Source organism: Olea europaea, unplaced genomic scaffold (genome assembly GCF_002742605.1).
Source record: "Olea europaea var. sylvestris unplaced genomic scaffold, O_europaea_v1 scaffold622, whole genome shotgun sequence".
Lineage (NCBI taxonomy): Eukaryota > Viridiplantae > Streptophyta > Magnoliopsida > Lamiales > Oleaceae > Olea > Olea europaea.
In genome coordinates, this window is record NW_019264576.1 from 234993 (window position 1) to 251882 (window position 16890).

The following is a 16890-nucleotide window of genomic DNA, read 5'->3' on the forward strand; positions in this document are numbered from 1 at the left end:
ACACAAAGAAGCCAGGGAGTCTCTCCTTGGGATCGGGGGCTCTATAGACAATCGTTAACCCGTTCATACCTACCAACGCATATTTCCAAATTAAGTGGGGAATTGTAGAGACTATAACTTTTTGAAATTTCAAGAGGGACAATCTCACCAGTCGGATCCCGCTCAATCTCTAAGTTTTGGTTTGGAAACTTGGTGAAGCTAATGTGTCTCTTAGGAGAGTTCGAAACAAATGTTTGAGGGTCGGTTAATTAAGTTTCACTATCAGAGTCAAAAAGGGATCTACCAGACAAAGGAGGTAATCACTGACGAGCCCAGCCAATAGATCAGGTGGTCGATTAGCCTGGGGGGAGGTCGAGCGTCGACCAGCTTGCTGGTTACAGACCGGTCAAAGCCCGTCGACGTTGATCGATCCTTCCAATGAAAGTTCGATCAACCCACTACACCCTCCATCGCTATTCTCATCAGAAGAAAAAGTGAAAATAATCTTGTACATGACAAAAGCAAAGAGAGAGAGAGAGAGAGAGAGAGAGAGAGAGAGAGAGAGAAGAGTAAATGTGGAAGAGAGCAAAATTCAAAATATATCTTGGGACAAGGAGGGGGAAGAAAGTTACCTTGGAGGGGAGAAACTAAAATGTTGGAAGAAGTAAAAGAGATTTACAAAAGGAGACCACCCCCTTTTATAGGCAAAGGGATTCAAATTTTTGGGGGGGAAATTCCCTCCATAACTATGCCCATTGGTTAGGTGCCAAGTGTACAGTAAAGTAGCTACCCAAGTTTAATTGTACTACTCGACTTACTTATGCACATAATAATAAAAAAAAAAAATCCCGGATAAGGGAAGTTGCTACCCCTTGCCAAAAAAATATCAACAAAGGGTATGGGTTAATGATATCAATTAACATAGAAAACCACCTCCGATGACAAAAGAGGTACATCACTACACGCCGATGCAAGGCCGTTGACCCCTCGGGGACGCTCTACCTCCAGACGAGGCCACCTACCCCTAGGCGCTCTACCTCTATGCTAAACAGTCGGCCCCCCCGGGTGCTCTATCTCAACAAGAGACCGTCGACCCCCCGAGGGGCACTCTACCTCAACGCAAAACCACCGATCGACATAAAATTGCCTATAGAGCCATCTCAATACTTAGCCACAAAATTTTGGATGAATTGACAAGGTTACATGGCAGTTACACGGGCACAACTTCCAAGTAGGAAGTCAAGACCTCCCACTCAGAACGTGGGGATAATGGGAAGGCCAACGTGGGACACATGGCACCACAACTACCCGACTCTCTCTCGACTTCCGACCACTATAAATACCACCGAGGGCGACACTTTTTTGGATGATTGCATATTTTTAAGCCATCTGAATTACAACTTTATTTTCTTCTAACACGTATACTGATTCTCACGCCGGAGGTGAAACGGGGAAGAAAACTCCGCCCTCACTTTTCAGGTTACACACATCCGTCGGAGCAACAGAAATGCCAAAGGTCACTAGGCAGATCAGGAGGCATTATTCCACAACTATTTCAAATCCCAATCCTGTTGGAAATTTTCACGTGAGCTAATGTAAGATATTTGCGATGAGTTGTGACTTTCTAATGTAAGGAAAGATATGTGTAGATGTGTGAAAAACAACTGTGTAATACAGTTTATGAGTCTGGCCCAACACATTACATGGTGAGTGAAACTAATTATAAATTTTCCTTTTTAACTCTTACTATGTGAAAAAGATAAACATGTAAGTATTGATATTACCCACCCTCCAACAAGCTAAAAAGAACGAAGTGGTGCTAAAATAATAATATAATTGACATTAAAGCATAAGCCCTATTAAATAGGTTCATATTTTTCCCCAATTAAATTGGTTCCATATTCTTTCATTGATATAACTTCGGTTGGATATATCCTATAACGCAAATTAGATTGATGTTATTATTGTAAGTGAGCTGGTAAGTCAAAAAATTAAGGTTCCACGAAGTGGTGCTAAAATAATAATATAATTGACATTAAAGCATAAGCCCTATTAAATAGGTTCATATTTTTCCCCAATTAAATTGGTTCCATATTCTTTCATTGATATAACTTCGGTTGGATATATCCTATAACGCAAATTAGATTGATGTTATTATTGTAAGTGAGCTGGTAAGTCAAAAAATTAAGGTTCTATTTGAATACAAATTTATAAATGATTTACAAATTCAATCAAAATCTAGTTTGCATGTGGGTTGACACAATGAAAATAAAAATATAAACACAAGTAATTGTTTTTCATTTTTAAGTACTTGAACTCGTTAGATGAGATGGTTAAATACGGGTATATAAATTCATGCATTTGTACTGTAATAATTGCAAAATTTTCGACATACCCGAACGAAGTGGTCCGAAACAATGCTGCTGGAATGAAAGGATCTGCAACAAAACGTTCCTGCACCGTTTGTCAAATGAAACCCCGGATACACGACTAAACCGATTGAAAAATAAATAATAATAATAATAACTGGTGTCTTTTCAAAGATCATAATATAGGATGATTGGAGAAAATAAGAAACGGATAAACAGGAAACGTCTTTATTTGCTAAATTTTTTGGTGAGAGTTGTTCACAAGATCACATGCCAAGATTTCTTAAACTTGGTGTGTTGTAAAGAAGTTGGAGCAATTGAGGAGGCAAAATATAATAAATAATTAAAAAAAAAATGTTGTGTGTAATCCGTGAAAAAGGATGGTGGTGTTCTCTTTCTTTTTGGCTGCCATGAGAAGGTTAACCACAAAGTTTAGGAACTTAGGGTAGTTGAAATAGAATAGTTATTTAACAAACACTACAACAACAAAAATCCTTTTGCAACACTTAAAAGCAAGGTTTTAAAATGCGTAATGCGTGACAATGCTTTTCGGTTGAGCATCAAGCATTATAAGAATATGCGTGCTTATGTAAAGCATATACGTAATTATGCGTTTTCCAATTTTTAACATTTTAAATTAATAAATAAATTAAATAATGTATTCTTTGAATTTTTATACATATTCTTCAAATTTTAAAAAAAAAAAAACTCAATTATAAATTCTACAATAAGACAATAACTTCAAATTTATATATATTTTTCAAAATTTCAACAAAAATATATTGCTCAAAATCATAAATATAGTTGGATTCCAATTCAAACTCCTCTTTTTCATCCAAGTCATTTTCCGTGTCATTCGATACAAAATCATCTTTATCGTTCTCCCTTATTTCAAATCAAGAATTTCTATTATCTCTTGTAAATGGTAATATATTATTGTCAACTAACTCTTCATCATCACAACCATCAACAATCCAAGATAGTGTATTACTAGCATCATGTTTCTAATTTATCCTTTCTCTTTATTTTGTTCATCAACCTTGAATTAAATTGGACATAAAGTAGATTTTCCATTCTTGTGGCATCTATGTGGTTCCTCTTCTTGGTGTGTACCTATATAAGGAAGTTGAAAAATTTTAGTATGCTCATTTAAATTATCAAACAACTACTAAAGTAATAATTAAAATGCATCAACGTAATTATTTAATTAGTACTTACTCCTTCAAAGAACTCCAATATCTCTAACAATCAGATGAACTAGTAGTCAAATCAAGAACTATTTTTATGTTAATGCCCAGATGAAAATTTATGCAAAAACAAAACCTTAGAGATTGTTGCATATAATTGATGGACTAAAGTGATGTGGGCTAATTTGATGTTTGTTGGACTCAATTTTATTTTTTTAAGTTACAAAAATGGGTTGAACTTTGTTATGCTAATTTAAACATATTTTTTAATTACAAATGCGTGGGCATTTTGGAGAATATGCGCGCATATGTGGTCAATGGAATGAGTTGACTGCATTATCTCGCGCATACCCCATATGCGATGCGTTTCGAAAAAGTATCAAGAATATGCGTGCATATGCAAAGCATATACTTGCATTTTAAAAGACAACATTCATTAATTGAATGTTGCTAAAGGAGGCTATGACAACGTTCTAACAATTGAATGTTGCGATTGGTTAACTCTATTGAGTTTTAGCAACATTCTTTAAATGAATGTTGTTGTTTCGTGCGGGTAGTCGCTAACAATTAAAAAGGGATCAGACGATTGTGTAAGTAACAAATCTCTTGAGACAAAGTCCCAAAAAGGAGTGTTTTATTGGCAGTGACTTTACAATTGGAACTTAAACAGAATGTCTCCATGGGGCACAAGCACACGAGTACTGAAAAGAAATGTTTTAAGTCTAAACTAAGGAATTGAAATTACATATTCTCTATTTGAGAGTGTTTGATTCGAGGTCTTTTGCTCTATATCTTTTCTTCTTTTTATATTCCTTGATGATCTCTTTGTGATCAACCGCTTAGAAACTGCTTAATTGCTTTATAACTGCCCACTTTCTTCATGGTGGCCAACTTATCGTGGAACTGTCGTCTCTAACTGCTGCCACTACTCTTTGTCTCTCAACCGTCTTCAACTGAACTCCTTGAATCGTGGGACGTGATAAGATTATTTAATAACTGCTTCGATAACTACACTTTTGGATAACCATAACATCTAATGTTTGCTAAGATCCTGAGCGATTCGAAAGTTTGGGCGAGAATAAGGTCATAACTCTGGACGACTGCAAGGCACTTCATTCACTCAGATCTTGGGCGTCTTGCAAGTTTGGACGATGGTGTTACCGCGTTCGTGGGCTTCCACTGCATTCATTAATAATCCTATTTAGGCCTTTATCCTGAATTGCCCAGTTGAGCTTCATTCTTTGGGCTATTCGATTTGGGCTGCACTTTTAGCGTGTCAACAATTACCCCCAATATGGCAGAATTAATACCAATTATTAATTTTTGCCATATTCACTTTGTGTTTCCCAGCAACATTTGAAATTCCCAAGAATTTCAATCATTATTTTCTTCCATAGCCTGAAAAGGTGCGACGTTGCAAACCCTTATAACCCCCAAATACACGACATTTCATCGCACTACTAAATCACGCCTCATTGATTCGCGCTTCTCTCTAGCAATATTACTGTTCATCTTCTTGCTTTTCTGCTACGTTTCTCAAGCAAACTTCAACAAAACTTTATTTCATTCCTAATGGCTGCTTCGTAATCCCAATCTGGTGACTCTTTCAGTTTCGAAAACTTCCAAAAACTCCTAACTTGGCCATATATAACTCCGAACTTCCTTACACCAGCCAATGTCGAACTCAATGAGTTCTATCTAGGTCCTTCATTCAACAACGCCGAGGCCATCGAACAAGTGGCGGTGGGCCCGCTGTTCCCTTGTACTCAAGACCCTCCGTTTCTAAATTCTTTGCCGCTGAGGCCGCTTCGCGAAAGAGGTATTTGCACTTGACCTAAATCTGATGTTGTTTTTCGTAGATGGCATGCTCGCCTTGTGGGCCATGGTCCTACCAAGGTAATTTTTGATAGTGCAAGGATTTCTGATTTGTTAGAAATCTCTCTTCAACCCCCTATTTTTGATTCATCGCTTTTCCCTATTGCTTTAAGTTTTTGGTCCTCTGAGTATAATACTTTTGTTTTCCCTCTTGGTCCCATGTCCATTACTTTAAGGGATGTTGGGTCCTTAGTAAATCTGCCACCTTTGGGCGATACCATTTTCCCTGGTATTTTGATTTCTGGTGTCACTCCAAAATTTGACAGAAAACTCACCGAGTCCTATTCAAGCCTGCAAAGCTGTTATAATTACTCGAGCGCTGAGCCTTCCCATGCTAAGCGTGTGATTTTTCTTCAGATTTGGCTTTGTAAATATGTTTTGTGTGTGCCAAACATGAAGCCTTCTATGAGCTATTTACCCATAGCGCACGAATTGGCGCGTGGTAGGCCTCTGAATTTGTGTTCTTTCTTTTTGGCTGCCCTCTATAGAGGCATGACTTCTCTCCAATTCCAATTGAAGAATGGTGCATCTCCCACTGGCAGTGGGCCTCTTTGGTTCACTCAAATGTGGTTGAGAGCCTATTTTCCATCACTTAGTGCTCTATCCTTTTCCCTTCAATCTGCTAGCTGTTATGGGCTAGCTATTGCCCCCACTGAGCCCTGTAAATATGTCTAGAAGGGACATCTTTTCATTCTTTAATACTTTGAATTCAATTCCTTCTTTCTTTCCTTTTCCTCCCTTTTTTTTATTCTTGAACTCATTGACTAGTAAATAGTTATTAGCCACGACAGGAGGCAACATACCAAACTGAATAGTAAGGGGCTGATCTAGATCTTCTCCATCCCTTCTGTCTCGCTCAAACTTCGACCTCCCAGAAGAAGTCTCTGGCAATTCTTCCATAGGTTCGCCTGTACCAATCTCTTCACTATCTTTGAGAACATTTTGATTGGCTGCCTCGAGTAGCCTAGATGCCTTAGGACGTAGCATTCCCTGTTGTTGCCTCATCATTCGCCCATAATTTCGTTGAAAACGCCTCTATTGGGTCCTAGTCATCTCGTTGAAAGGTATCGCCCTTCCAGCCTTATACTGGAATGAATGCCATACATTTGGTTGGAGAGGTTGCGGTCTGAATGTTCTCCCATTATTTACTGGTTTGAACTGTCTCTCAAAAGGCGGTCCTTTATAGAACGATATACCCCGCCCTCTACCAGGCTAAGCGTTTGGGAAAAAACTAGGGCGATGGTGATGCTGTCATATCCCTGGTTTTTCTGCATTTGCACTCACTTCTTCTTTGCATCTTGCACATAGGACGTCTTCGTCCTTTTTGGGCTCCTTCCCTTTGATACGTTCAAAGACGCTGGGATGTGGTCCAGCTTCTTCTTCTCCATCATCTATAACCAACTTGAATTTTGGCAACTTGTTTTTGAAACCAGACGTCACCATGTTCACTCCAAGTGGCTGTGGAAAAGGATTTTCATCCACTGCCATCTTCCTCTTATCCTCGAACGTAATTCATCCTGATTCAATGGCATCCTATAACACATGGCGAAAAACCAAACAGTTGTTAGTCAAATGTGACCATGCATTATGCCACTTACAATATTTTTTACCCTTAACTTGTTCAGGGCTTGGTAATTTATGCTTATCGCTCAACTTTATCTGCTTACCCTTATATAATTTATCAAATATAAGGTCAGCTTTAGTTACATCAAATGAGAACGTTCTAGCCTTTATGTTTTCATCTTTTATAAGCCCATCCTTGCCCGACGGTCTAGGCTTAACCATTAGAGGACAAGTATACGTGTCTCCTTTAACTAATTCGGTCAAACACATTTCGGTTTGATCATAATACTCGTCATTAATGGTATGAACGTCAAGATTTGGGTCTCTATAATAAGTCCCCTTGCTAGAATTTTTCATTTGTTCTTCTTCTCTTATTAATCGTTCATACCTAATCACGTTCGCGCTCAATTGGAAAAGATCAGAAAATTCCTTGTCTTGGAATTTCTTCTTCAAATCAAAGTTTAGACAACTTTGAGCGATTTTAACAAACTCCTTTTCGGGTAAAGGTACAAAACATTTATTTCTTGCTGTCTTGAACCTTTGAAGGAAACCTTCTACCCATTCGTTTGACATTTGACGTAGATTCGCCAAATCGGCCAAAGTAACTTCAGACTCAGTCTTATAAAACTGAGCGTGGAACAATTGCTCCAATTGTTGCCATGTTTGAACAGAGTTTGCTGGCAAATTGATGAAGCAGGATAAGGCTACTCCTATTAATGAACTAGGGAACAGCCTCATTTTATGGTAATCAGTTACGTTACCACTTTGCAGTGTAAATCGCCCTATGTGTTCTAGAGTAGACACCTCTTCTAAACCGGTAAACAGTGAGAATTCTGGCACTTTATACCCTCTAGGCCATGGATATGCTTGGTCTACCCAATCAGGATATGGCTTTGTGTAAGTCGGCCTAATGACAGGACGTACTCCAAAAGGCATCTAGTCTTGTACGATTTCCATAATCTGATTCATCAACATGACGTTGGGGTCATATGGAATTCCTACAGGTTGGTTAACCGGTTGATTTACTTGAGGCCTGATGTTTGGTCCTTGATTAGCAACAAAGTTACCATGATTTGAGCCATTGTTACCATTAGCTTGAACATTTATTCCATCATTAACACATGGGGTATTCTGCCCATTATTTAGGACATAATCTCTTACATTTAGGTTACCCCCCAAGTTAGATATACCAATGCCACTATTCTAATTTGGTATTACACCACCCCTTGGTTTGAAGTAGAGGGATCAAAATGTGGTTCTACCCCTTGATTTAAACTTAAGACTGGGGGATTATGTCCCACAATTGTCCTAGTTTGAAAGTGGTTTGCAAGAGGCGTAACTGGCTGACAAATTTGGTCTACTAACTTATTCATTATTTCGTTCAAAGTATTCAGTTGTTTGGCCATGTTGTCATATTGTGCATTCCCATTTTGGGTAAATCTTTCCATATTATGAATATTTCGTAGATTTACCTGTTCAACGACATCTTGTGTAAGTTCTCCGAGTAATGCACGAATGGTTCGAGGACTCAATTCTATCTTTGATTCGTAACGACTATGATTACTCTGATTCTATCTATCTGTTCGTGGAGAGCTATGCTACTCCTCATATCGCTCGATCACATACTGGGCTTCTCCCTGACTTGCTACTTCCTTATCGGATTTCTGAGGCATATTATTTCACCTTTCGTATTTTCAACACCGAACACCAATTGTGTCACTAGGCATGCCAAATTGTTTCGCGCGGGTAATCGCTAACAATTAAAAAGGGATCAGAAGATTGTGTAAGGAACAGACCTCTTGAGACAAAGTCCCCAAAAGGGGTGTTTTATTGGCGATGACTTTACAATTGGAACTTAAACAGAATGTCTCCAAGGGACGCAAGTACACGAGTACTGAAAAGAAATGTTTTAAGTCTAAACTAATGAATTAAAATTACATATTCTCTGTTTGAGAGTGTTTGATTTGGGGTCTTTTACTCTATGTCTTTTCTTCCTTTTATATTCCTTGATGATCTCTTTGTGATCAACCACTTAGAAACTGCTTAATTGCTTTATAACTGCCCACTTTTTTCATGGTGGCCAACTTATCGTGAAACTGTCGTCTCTAACTGCTGCCACTACTCTTTGTCGCTCAATCGTCTTCAACTGAACTCCTTGAATCATGAAACGTGATAAGATTACTCAATAACTGCACTTTTGGATAACCATAACATCTTATGTTTGCTAAGATCCTGGGCGATTCGAAGGTTTGGACGAGAACAAGGTCATAACTCTGGGCGACTGCAAGGCACTTCATTCGCTCAGATCTTGGACGTCTTGCAAGTTTGGGCGATAGTGTTACCACGTTCGTGGGCTTCCACTGCATTTATTAATAATTATATTTGGGCTTTTATCCTGAATTGCCCAATTGAATTTCATTATTTGGACTATTCGATTTGGACTGCACTGCCACTTTTTGCAAACGTTGCGATAAGTTCAATTTTAGCAACAATCAGGTGGCAATATCCATTTTAACGTTGCTAAAAGTAAAACTTAAAATAGCCAAGAAAAACTCGTCAAAATGATATTCAGCCCTAGTTATTGCTTCTCTACTTGTCTCTGCTTCTCACTCGTCTCTCATCACTCCCTCTCCACAACCAACGGTGCCTTGCAAGTGAAGAAGCCTCCCGCCAAGGACCGCCACAGCAAGGTCGACAGGCCCGATTCTGCGGCGAGGCCGGTGAGGCCTGCGCCTCAGGGCCGAAAACCAAAGGGCCTCATTTTTGGACAGTAATTCAAAATGCCACAAGCAAAAGGCGAAAGAAAATGGGGAAATATAATCAATAGCGCACAAATCTTAAGCCCTCCGACATGAGGCCGCTTGGGCTGCCAAACGAAATTTCAATTTTGGCGACTATTCAGGTAAGTTAATGCTATGTTAATAGCAGGTTTTTTAAGTTAAAGCTGACTTTTCTAGTTTCAAGATTCCTCGTTTGATCGCATTATTGGATTTTTGATCTGGGATTTGTTGCCTTCTGATTTTCTTGGCATTTGCATTATGTAATCAGTACATTCTTTAATAAAATTGTTGCTTCTCTTCAGTTCTTGTATCCATAGTAGTAGTTCGTACTGGTTGGACGTTAAACATGAGATTACTAAAGTCTTTAGGGAAAAGAATAAAGAATGCACAAAAGATGTTTGTTGCTTGGTCTAGGAAAGATGAAATATGACTGTAAAGAATTCCTGCAATTGTTTTATGTTCTTTTCCTTCTCTTGACTCTCTAGCCTGAAAAAATTGTTTTATAATAGGCTTGGAAATCACTTAAAGCATATCAAAGGAATAATGGAATTTCCCGCTTTAATTAATTGAGTACATTTTGCAGATATTATCAATTTCTTTCCTTTTCCTATATTCTGGTCATTCATATTTGCTGAACTGATTTAGGATGGCAAGGGTCAAGAAGCAGTAAAATTTTCATATCTACTATGTGTTTCTTTAAATAGTAACCACTTTGAAGTATGCAGAAGTGGTAAAACTGTCATAAGAATAACATGATTTTGGTATGAAATTTAGCTTTGAACTCCAAATTCTATACTGGTTTAATAGATTAATGCTGAGTGGACATTTTTTATTGTCCCCATCCATGGTTATTCGAAAAGGTTGTTGAGGCTTGCAGAGCTTTTAAGTTGAGTTCATATCGGGGGCTATTCTATTCTGCAGATTTCTGATTCTTTCTTGTCATGTGAGATGGCGGCAGGGTTCTCTGTATATCTAGTCCAAATCATGGATTAAAACTATAATGACCTTGTTGCTTTATGATTGGTTAGAATTAAAGATGGTGGAAAACTATAAACCAACATTGATTCAAGGTGCTGTGGGCCTGTGGCATCTAAGGTTTGCATCTGTGTTAAGAATTAAGTGAGATAATTGTTGATCTATCCTTGTTAATTGACATTCCCATTTGAGGTTTTTTTTTGTCCATTTCTTATCTTCATAGAAGCCATAATATAATATGGTTTGATCATTTCAACCAGTTGCACCCTTCATAACTATGATGCAATGTATGGTATTTTATAATTTACTTTTACTCTAATGCTCCCATTTATTTCATTTAATATGATAAAATGCAGCTTGATACATTTTTTGGTTTCAGGTATCAACAAGAAGGCATAAATTGGCTAGCATTTTTAAAGCGATTTAACCATCATGGCATCTTATGTGATGATATGGGTCTAGGTAAAACCCTTCAATCATCAACAATCGTGGCATCTGATGTAGCAAAGCGCATTGCTGTTAATGCTAATGATCTACCACCATCATTAATAGTGTGCCCATCAACGCTTGTTGGGCACTGGGTGAATGAGATAGAGAAGTTTATTGAATCTTATCTTTTAGCATCACTTCAATACATCGGTTCTGCTCAAGAGCGCTCGTCTCTTCAACCACAATTTGATAAGCACAATGTTATTGTAACATCATATGTGATATGACTAGTCCGTAAAGATATTGATTATCTCAGCCAACTTTTCTGGAACTACTGCATTTTGGACGAGGTACATATAATAAAGAACTCAAAGTCCAAAGTCACAGGTGCAGTGAAACAATTGAAAGCTCAGCGCCGTCTGATACAGAATGGGACACCAATCCAGGTTCATTTTAATTTTAGCTTCAGTTGGCTAGAAATTAGCTTGTACTTTACCTGACGAAACTTCTACATCTAATTACAGAATAACGTGTTGGATCTTTGGTCTCTTTTTGACTTTCTCATGCCAGGATTTTTTGGAACAGAAAGACAAGTACGTGACGTAGCCTATATTTCTTTTCCATCTTTTGTTACGGTGATTGCGTACTTATCCCCCTCCCTCTCACAATTTAAAAAAAAAAAAAAAAAAAAAATTTTAGAAAAAAAAAAAAAAAAAAAAAAACATTTATATGCATGCTCCTATGTTTTTAGTAATTTATTTATCCTGATATACTCTCAGAAAATCTCTAGATGATCTTTTGCTAATATCTTTGTTAGACAAAGTGGAGCAGTGTGTAAACTCTATTTCCTCTCCCTGGTTACACGGTTATACATGTATTGATTTTCATATAATACTCAGTCAATTTCATATTACATAGTTTTGTTGTGAATGCTTAGTTTTTACACTACACCACAAGTATCCTTTTGCAATCCTTGGAGTGAAGGTGTCACATAAATTTAGATTTCATCTTTTTTGTGTAGTATAATCCTTGTATACTTCATAGATAAGGCTCTTTTATTTACTAATCTATTCTGATATATGTCCCTATCCGAGCACAATCGAAGCATAGTGTCAGTATCTGTCTAACCCATTACCAAAGTAGAGTAGAATATTCATATTTTGTGGAATTGTTACTCTTCAAAAATATTGAGTTTTAAAATTGTATGATGTCATGTGGGATAACACTGAAGGTTGCATATTTAAATATTTGGTGTTATAACTTGTCTCCAAGTTTAATATGATTTTCTTTGCCTACTTTACCTCTCTGGTGGTGCTAAGACTGATATAAAATCATCTTTATTTTTAAAGGTTGGAGCTCCAACTCGTGTTGGTCTAGTCGCTTCAGTAGATGTTATTGTCCCACCTGGCAACATTGGACTTGATCCATCCCGGACTTCTTTTTTCCAGTTAATGGTTATTTTCTGAATGGATTGGCGTTCGAACATGTCTGAACAGTGTGGCTTTCATATGGGGAAGAGGGATGATGTTAATGGGTGTATAGAAATATGCATATGAGCTGTCCCTAGCTCTTTGTTTACAGTTACACAAGGGGGAGAAAAGTTGCATTAGTGATGCTGGTTATAAATTACGATGTTATGCCTCTAAATGTTGTAGTGGTTTCTTATACCCATCACCTAATTTTTAGATTAATGAAATGAATTTTTTACTTATTGCTTCTTGAGTTCATTGAATGAGTGTTTTGCCGTCAAAGAGCTGCTAATCCAGATGAAGAAAACGTGTAACGTTTAATCTGAAAGCTTATATATGCTTTATGCGTTGTACCTTCTTGATTTTTTATACTTCTGTTTTTACAGTTTTTTTCCCCATGAAAGTACAGGTATTACAGTTTATAAAATTACACATGGCAATAATCAAAAAATGTTGGAAAAAATAAGGATATAAGCATAAATAACAGCAAAAAATGTAAAAAATAATAAATAAATAAATTTCTATTCGCAACGTTCTATGAAAGTTGCGAAAGACTTTTTAGCAACATTCAGAAATGTTGCTAAAAAGTCTTTCGTAACATTCAACAAACAGTGCGAAAAGATTTTTGCGATGCTTGTCGAACGTTGCAAAAAACAAAAGGTAATGTTCTTTAAAGCCTTTTGCAACGGTCATGAAACGTTGTTGTATCTAAAGACTCTACGACAACACCGCATCCCACAACATATGCACGAATGCTGCAAAAGGTGATTGGCAGCGTTTTTTGATCGTTGCAAAAGGCTCTTTTTGGTGTAGTGAGGATTAGAAATGGGTAATCCTTCTAACAAGAATTATGAAGAGCACGATCTTTAAATAGAATTAAGTACAAATATAAAAAGAAAGATCTTATTCTAGCTAAAATCATACTACTAAGTAAATAATATCATAAGAGTCGGAAAATATCACCATATCACAAAAATATAGAAATCTCTTCCACATTATCAACAGGGATTGCTCAAAGTGCTGTTCAAATTGAAAGCTCAAAAAATGTGAATTTTCGATTCAAATTAGCGCTTTTTCTGTCAATTTCCCATAAAATAATTTTTTCTTATGAAATCATGTTTTGTGGCTTAGAGAAGCCCAGTGCCAGTGTGGTGTTTCTGGGGGCTGAACTGTGATCTCCATATATTCATGGGAAAAATGAAAATCAGCTTCAGTGCCATCATTTTTTTGTTATTAATATTTACTCAAAATTATAAGATCAAAATTCAAAAACACATTCCAAACCCTCACCAGACGGAGGGGTATTAAATGGGACAAGCTGAGTCACTCAGCTCATCGACCTTTGGGCTCGACTCAACTTTGCCCAGAATGCAACGTAACCTGTGCTAACACTGGGGCAAGCCAGGCACAATTTGGCTCACTTCACAAAATTTAGGCTCAGTTCGTCTCACCAACTTGCCCATTGATGGGTCAAATTGAGCCGACTAGCCAACCACTCGGAGGTCATATTTCTAACTGAAAATTGTACTTTCACTCAAAGTATAATGAATACGTAAATTCATAAGGAAAAATCACTCATAAAAAGTTCTATTTTGTTAAAAGAATTATAATGTCGTAAAAAATCTACTCCTTTATCCTTGAGACCAACTACATTAATACGGGCGAAATTCAAATTGTACATAAATAAATATTTCATATACAATTTTTTCTGAAAAATAAAGCTGCTCCTGGTTATCGAGCAAATATCAAGGACACAAAACCAATGGCCACTTGCTCTCGTTTTATTGAGGAGATTCACTTATATTAGGCCAGTAACATGGACTTTAATTGGGTTATGCATGACTTATAAGCAAGCAGCACATAATTAATTACCTAGGTAGTCTTTATTCTCCGGCAACTTTATTTGCATAGGATAAAGTTCATCCACTCATTTCTAAAAAAAGGTTGAACCCCAACCCTAAGGGGACCCAAGTATAGATATTTATATCATGGTTGGAGTTAAGTCCATATCTATACTTGGACTTCTGGTACTATTATCTAGGGTAAAAGAATTCTTTCGATTTTTACCCAACAAATTGGCTTTACTTCATCAAAGTCCACGCATTACATAAATAATTATACTTGAACTTGGAGGACTATTATTGCGTGCTGACACACTTAGCCGACCCTATGAGGCCCATGGCCCACCTATGCCGAACCATGTGGCATAGTGGCCGAGGCCCTTAGACCCACAAAGAATCAAGAACCACTCGAAACACGGCCTATGATGTGGCCCAAATTCTAGAATGCCGAAGTGCTATAGCCTAAGTGGTTCATATTTCCGAGGCTGTTCATACCGAGGCCCATCATGTCGAAGCCCCGAAGCACCTCTTGCATCACTTTTCCCTAGAGATCTGGCCCTACACAAGAATTCTCTTTGAATGATTGATGAGACACCCATCATAGAGTGTCAGTTTCTTGTCTTGTCAAAGTAGAGACGGCTCTGCCAACTAATAAATGTATAACAGGCTAGGTGGTCAAACTTGATACCTACAATTTGACATGTAAACTAACGAGATGAAGCCACATGTACTCCTAATTGAAGGCCACGATCTAATTTGTAACACTATAAATATTTCCCCATGTACCCCATATAAAGCTAATGCAAGATTCAACAAAAGAATAAATACAATATTCTTTATATTTTACTCTCTTGCAACATACACGAGTTCATACACGCATTCTACAGACATCGATTAGTAATTATTGTATAATTGTTATGCAAACATCTCGCTAGATTCCGAACATTTTCGTCCCGCACCTTTGAGCCACTCCCACATCCCTTTTACTACTAGTTCTATACCGTCCACGTGTCTTAACGTGTTGGATCAGGATTACGTGTGCGCAGTGAGTCCGGTATCTGTTGACAATATATTCTGGGGTCAACAGAAATCGCTCATATGCAAAAGATAACTTTATAACTTGATAATGTATTATTTAAGTAACATAACATGTTACCTTAGTGTGTTTGAGTTTTTTATGTTGCTTGCTTTGTAATTTTTGCTTTCTTAATGAGTTATGTTTGTCATTATTTATTGCTTCTGATGACATGTAATTTTATGGGATTGAGATTTGATGACTACTTGGATGTAATTACCGTTAGTAACATACCGTGTTACCTTAGTGTTTCTAAGTTTTTGTTATTGCTTGCCTTTATATTTTCACTTTCTTAATATAATATTTTTCATTCATCCTTTGTTATTTTTTGCTTCTTGATGAGTTTTGTTTATCATTATTAATTTTTTTTGGTAACATATAATTTTACACGAAAAGGATTTGATAATTAACCTGGATATAATTTACCATTTGAGTAAGATACCATGTTACCTTAGTGTGTCTAAATTTTTATTATAGCTTGCTTTGTTATTTTTACTTCTCTAATATAGTTGGTATGTTCCATTCACCCTCGGTTATTTTTTGCTTTTTAATAAGTTATGTTTGTCATTTGGTAATGCATATTGTACACGACTGACATTCGACGATTAACCCAGATAAATGAAATAATGGTGACTTATAATTTTGTTGTAATCTCAAACATTAGTGGAAAGTTAAATGATCTTCAAAAATATCTTTTTAAATGATAGCTTTCTATCCATATCATGTTAAGTTATCAAGGTGTGTTGTTATTTAGTGTTGTTGTGGTGCGTTATTACCTTAAAAATGAAAGAGTAACATATTGCATATTGTGTTACTCCTATGTTGCAAAATGAAAGAGTAACATACCATGTTAGCCTCACTGAAGAGTAATTGTTTTTCTTTTTGTATATGTTTTGTCTTATCAAATATCAATTGGTACATTACATTTTCTGAAGGACTGTGATTACCAATAATCCGTAGCAAATGGACTATAGGCAAATTAATGTTGATCAGGAATGGGGAGAGAGAGAGAGAGAGAGAGATGCCGATGTCTAATGCGTTTAACCCAAATAAAGCTTGTTTCAACTTGTCACTACAGCTGTACAAGTATGAACAGAAGAAATTGCTGATTGTTATGTGACATGATGAATAGACTCGGAAGAGGGCGAAAGAGTTGGTGATTGCTCTCACGACAACAATTGTTGACTTTGTATATTTTGCTGTCTAGATTTTTATTATTTGATTGAAATATTGTGTGAATTAGTCTAAGAATGTTTTCACGTAAAACACTTGTAATTATTAGAGTCCGATAGCATGAGGATTTTGTATGAAACTATCATTTGGATAGTTTTTTCATTTTTTCCTCGCT

At 36.9% G+C, this 16890-nt stretch overlaps 1 long non-coding RNA gene across 1 annotated transcript; it reads left to right on the plus strand.

Annotated features, from left to right (window-relative positions):
* The first annotated feature begins 9537 nt into the window (after window positions 1-9537).
* LOC111389799 lies at window positions 9538-12870 on the plus strand. The gene is made up of 4 exons (XR_002701798.1): window positions 9538-9875; window positions 11108-11603; window positions 11682-11750; window positions 12507-12870. It is a non-coding gene; the product is annotated as an uncharacterized LOC111389799 (long non-coding RNA).
* Window positions 12871-16890: the final 4020 nt, after the last annotated feature.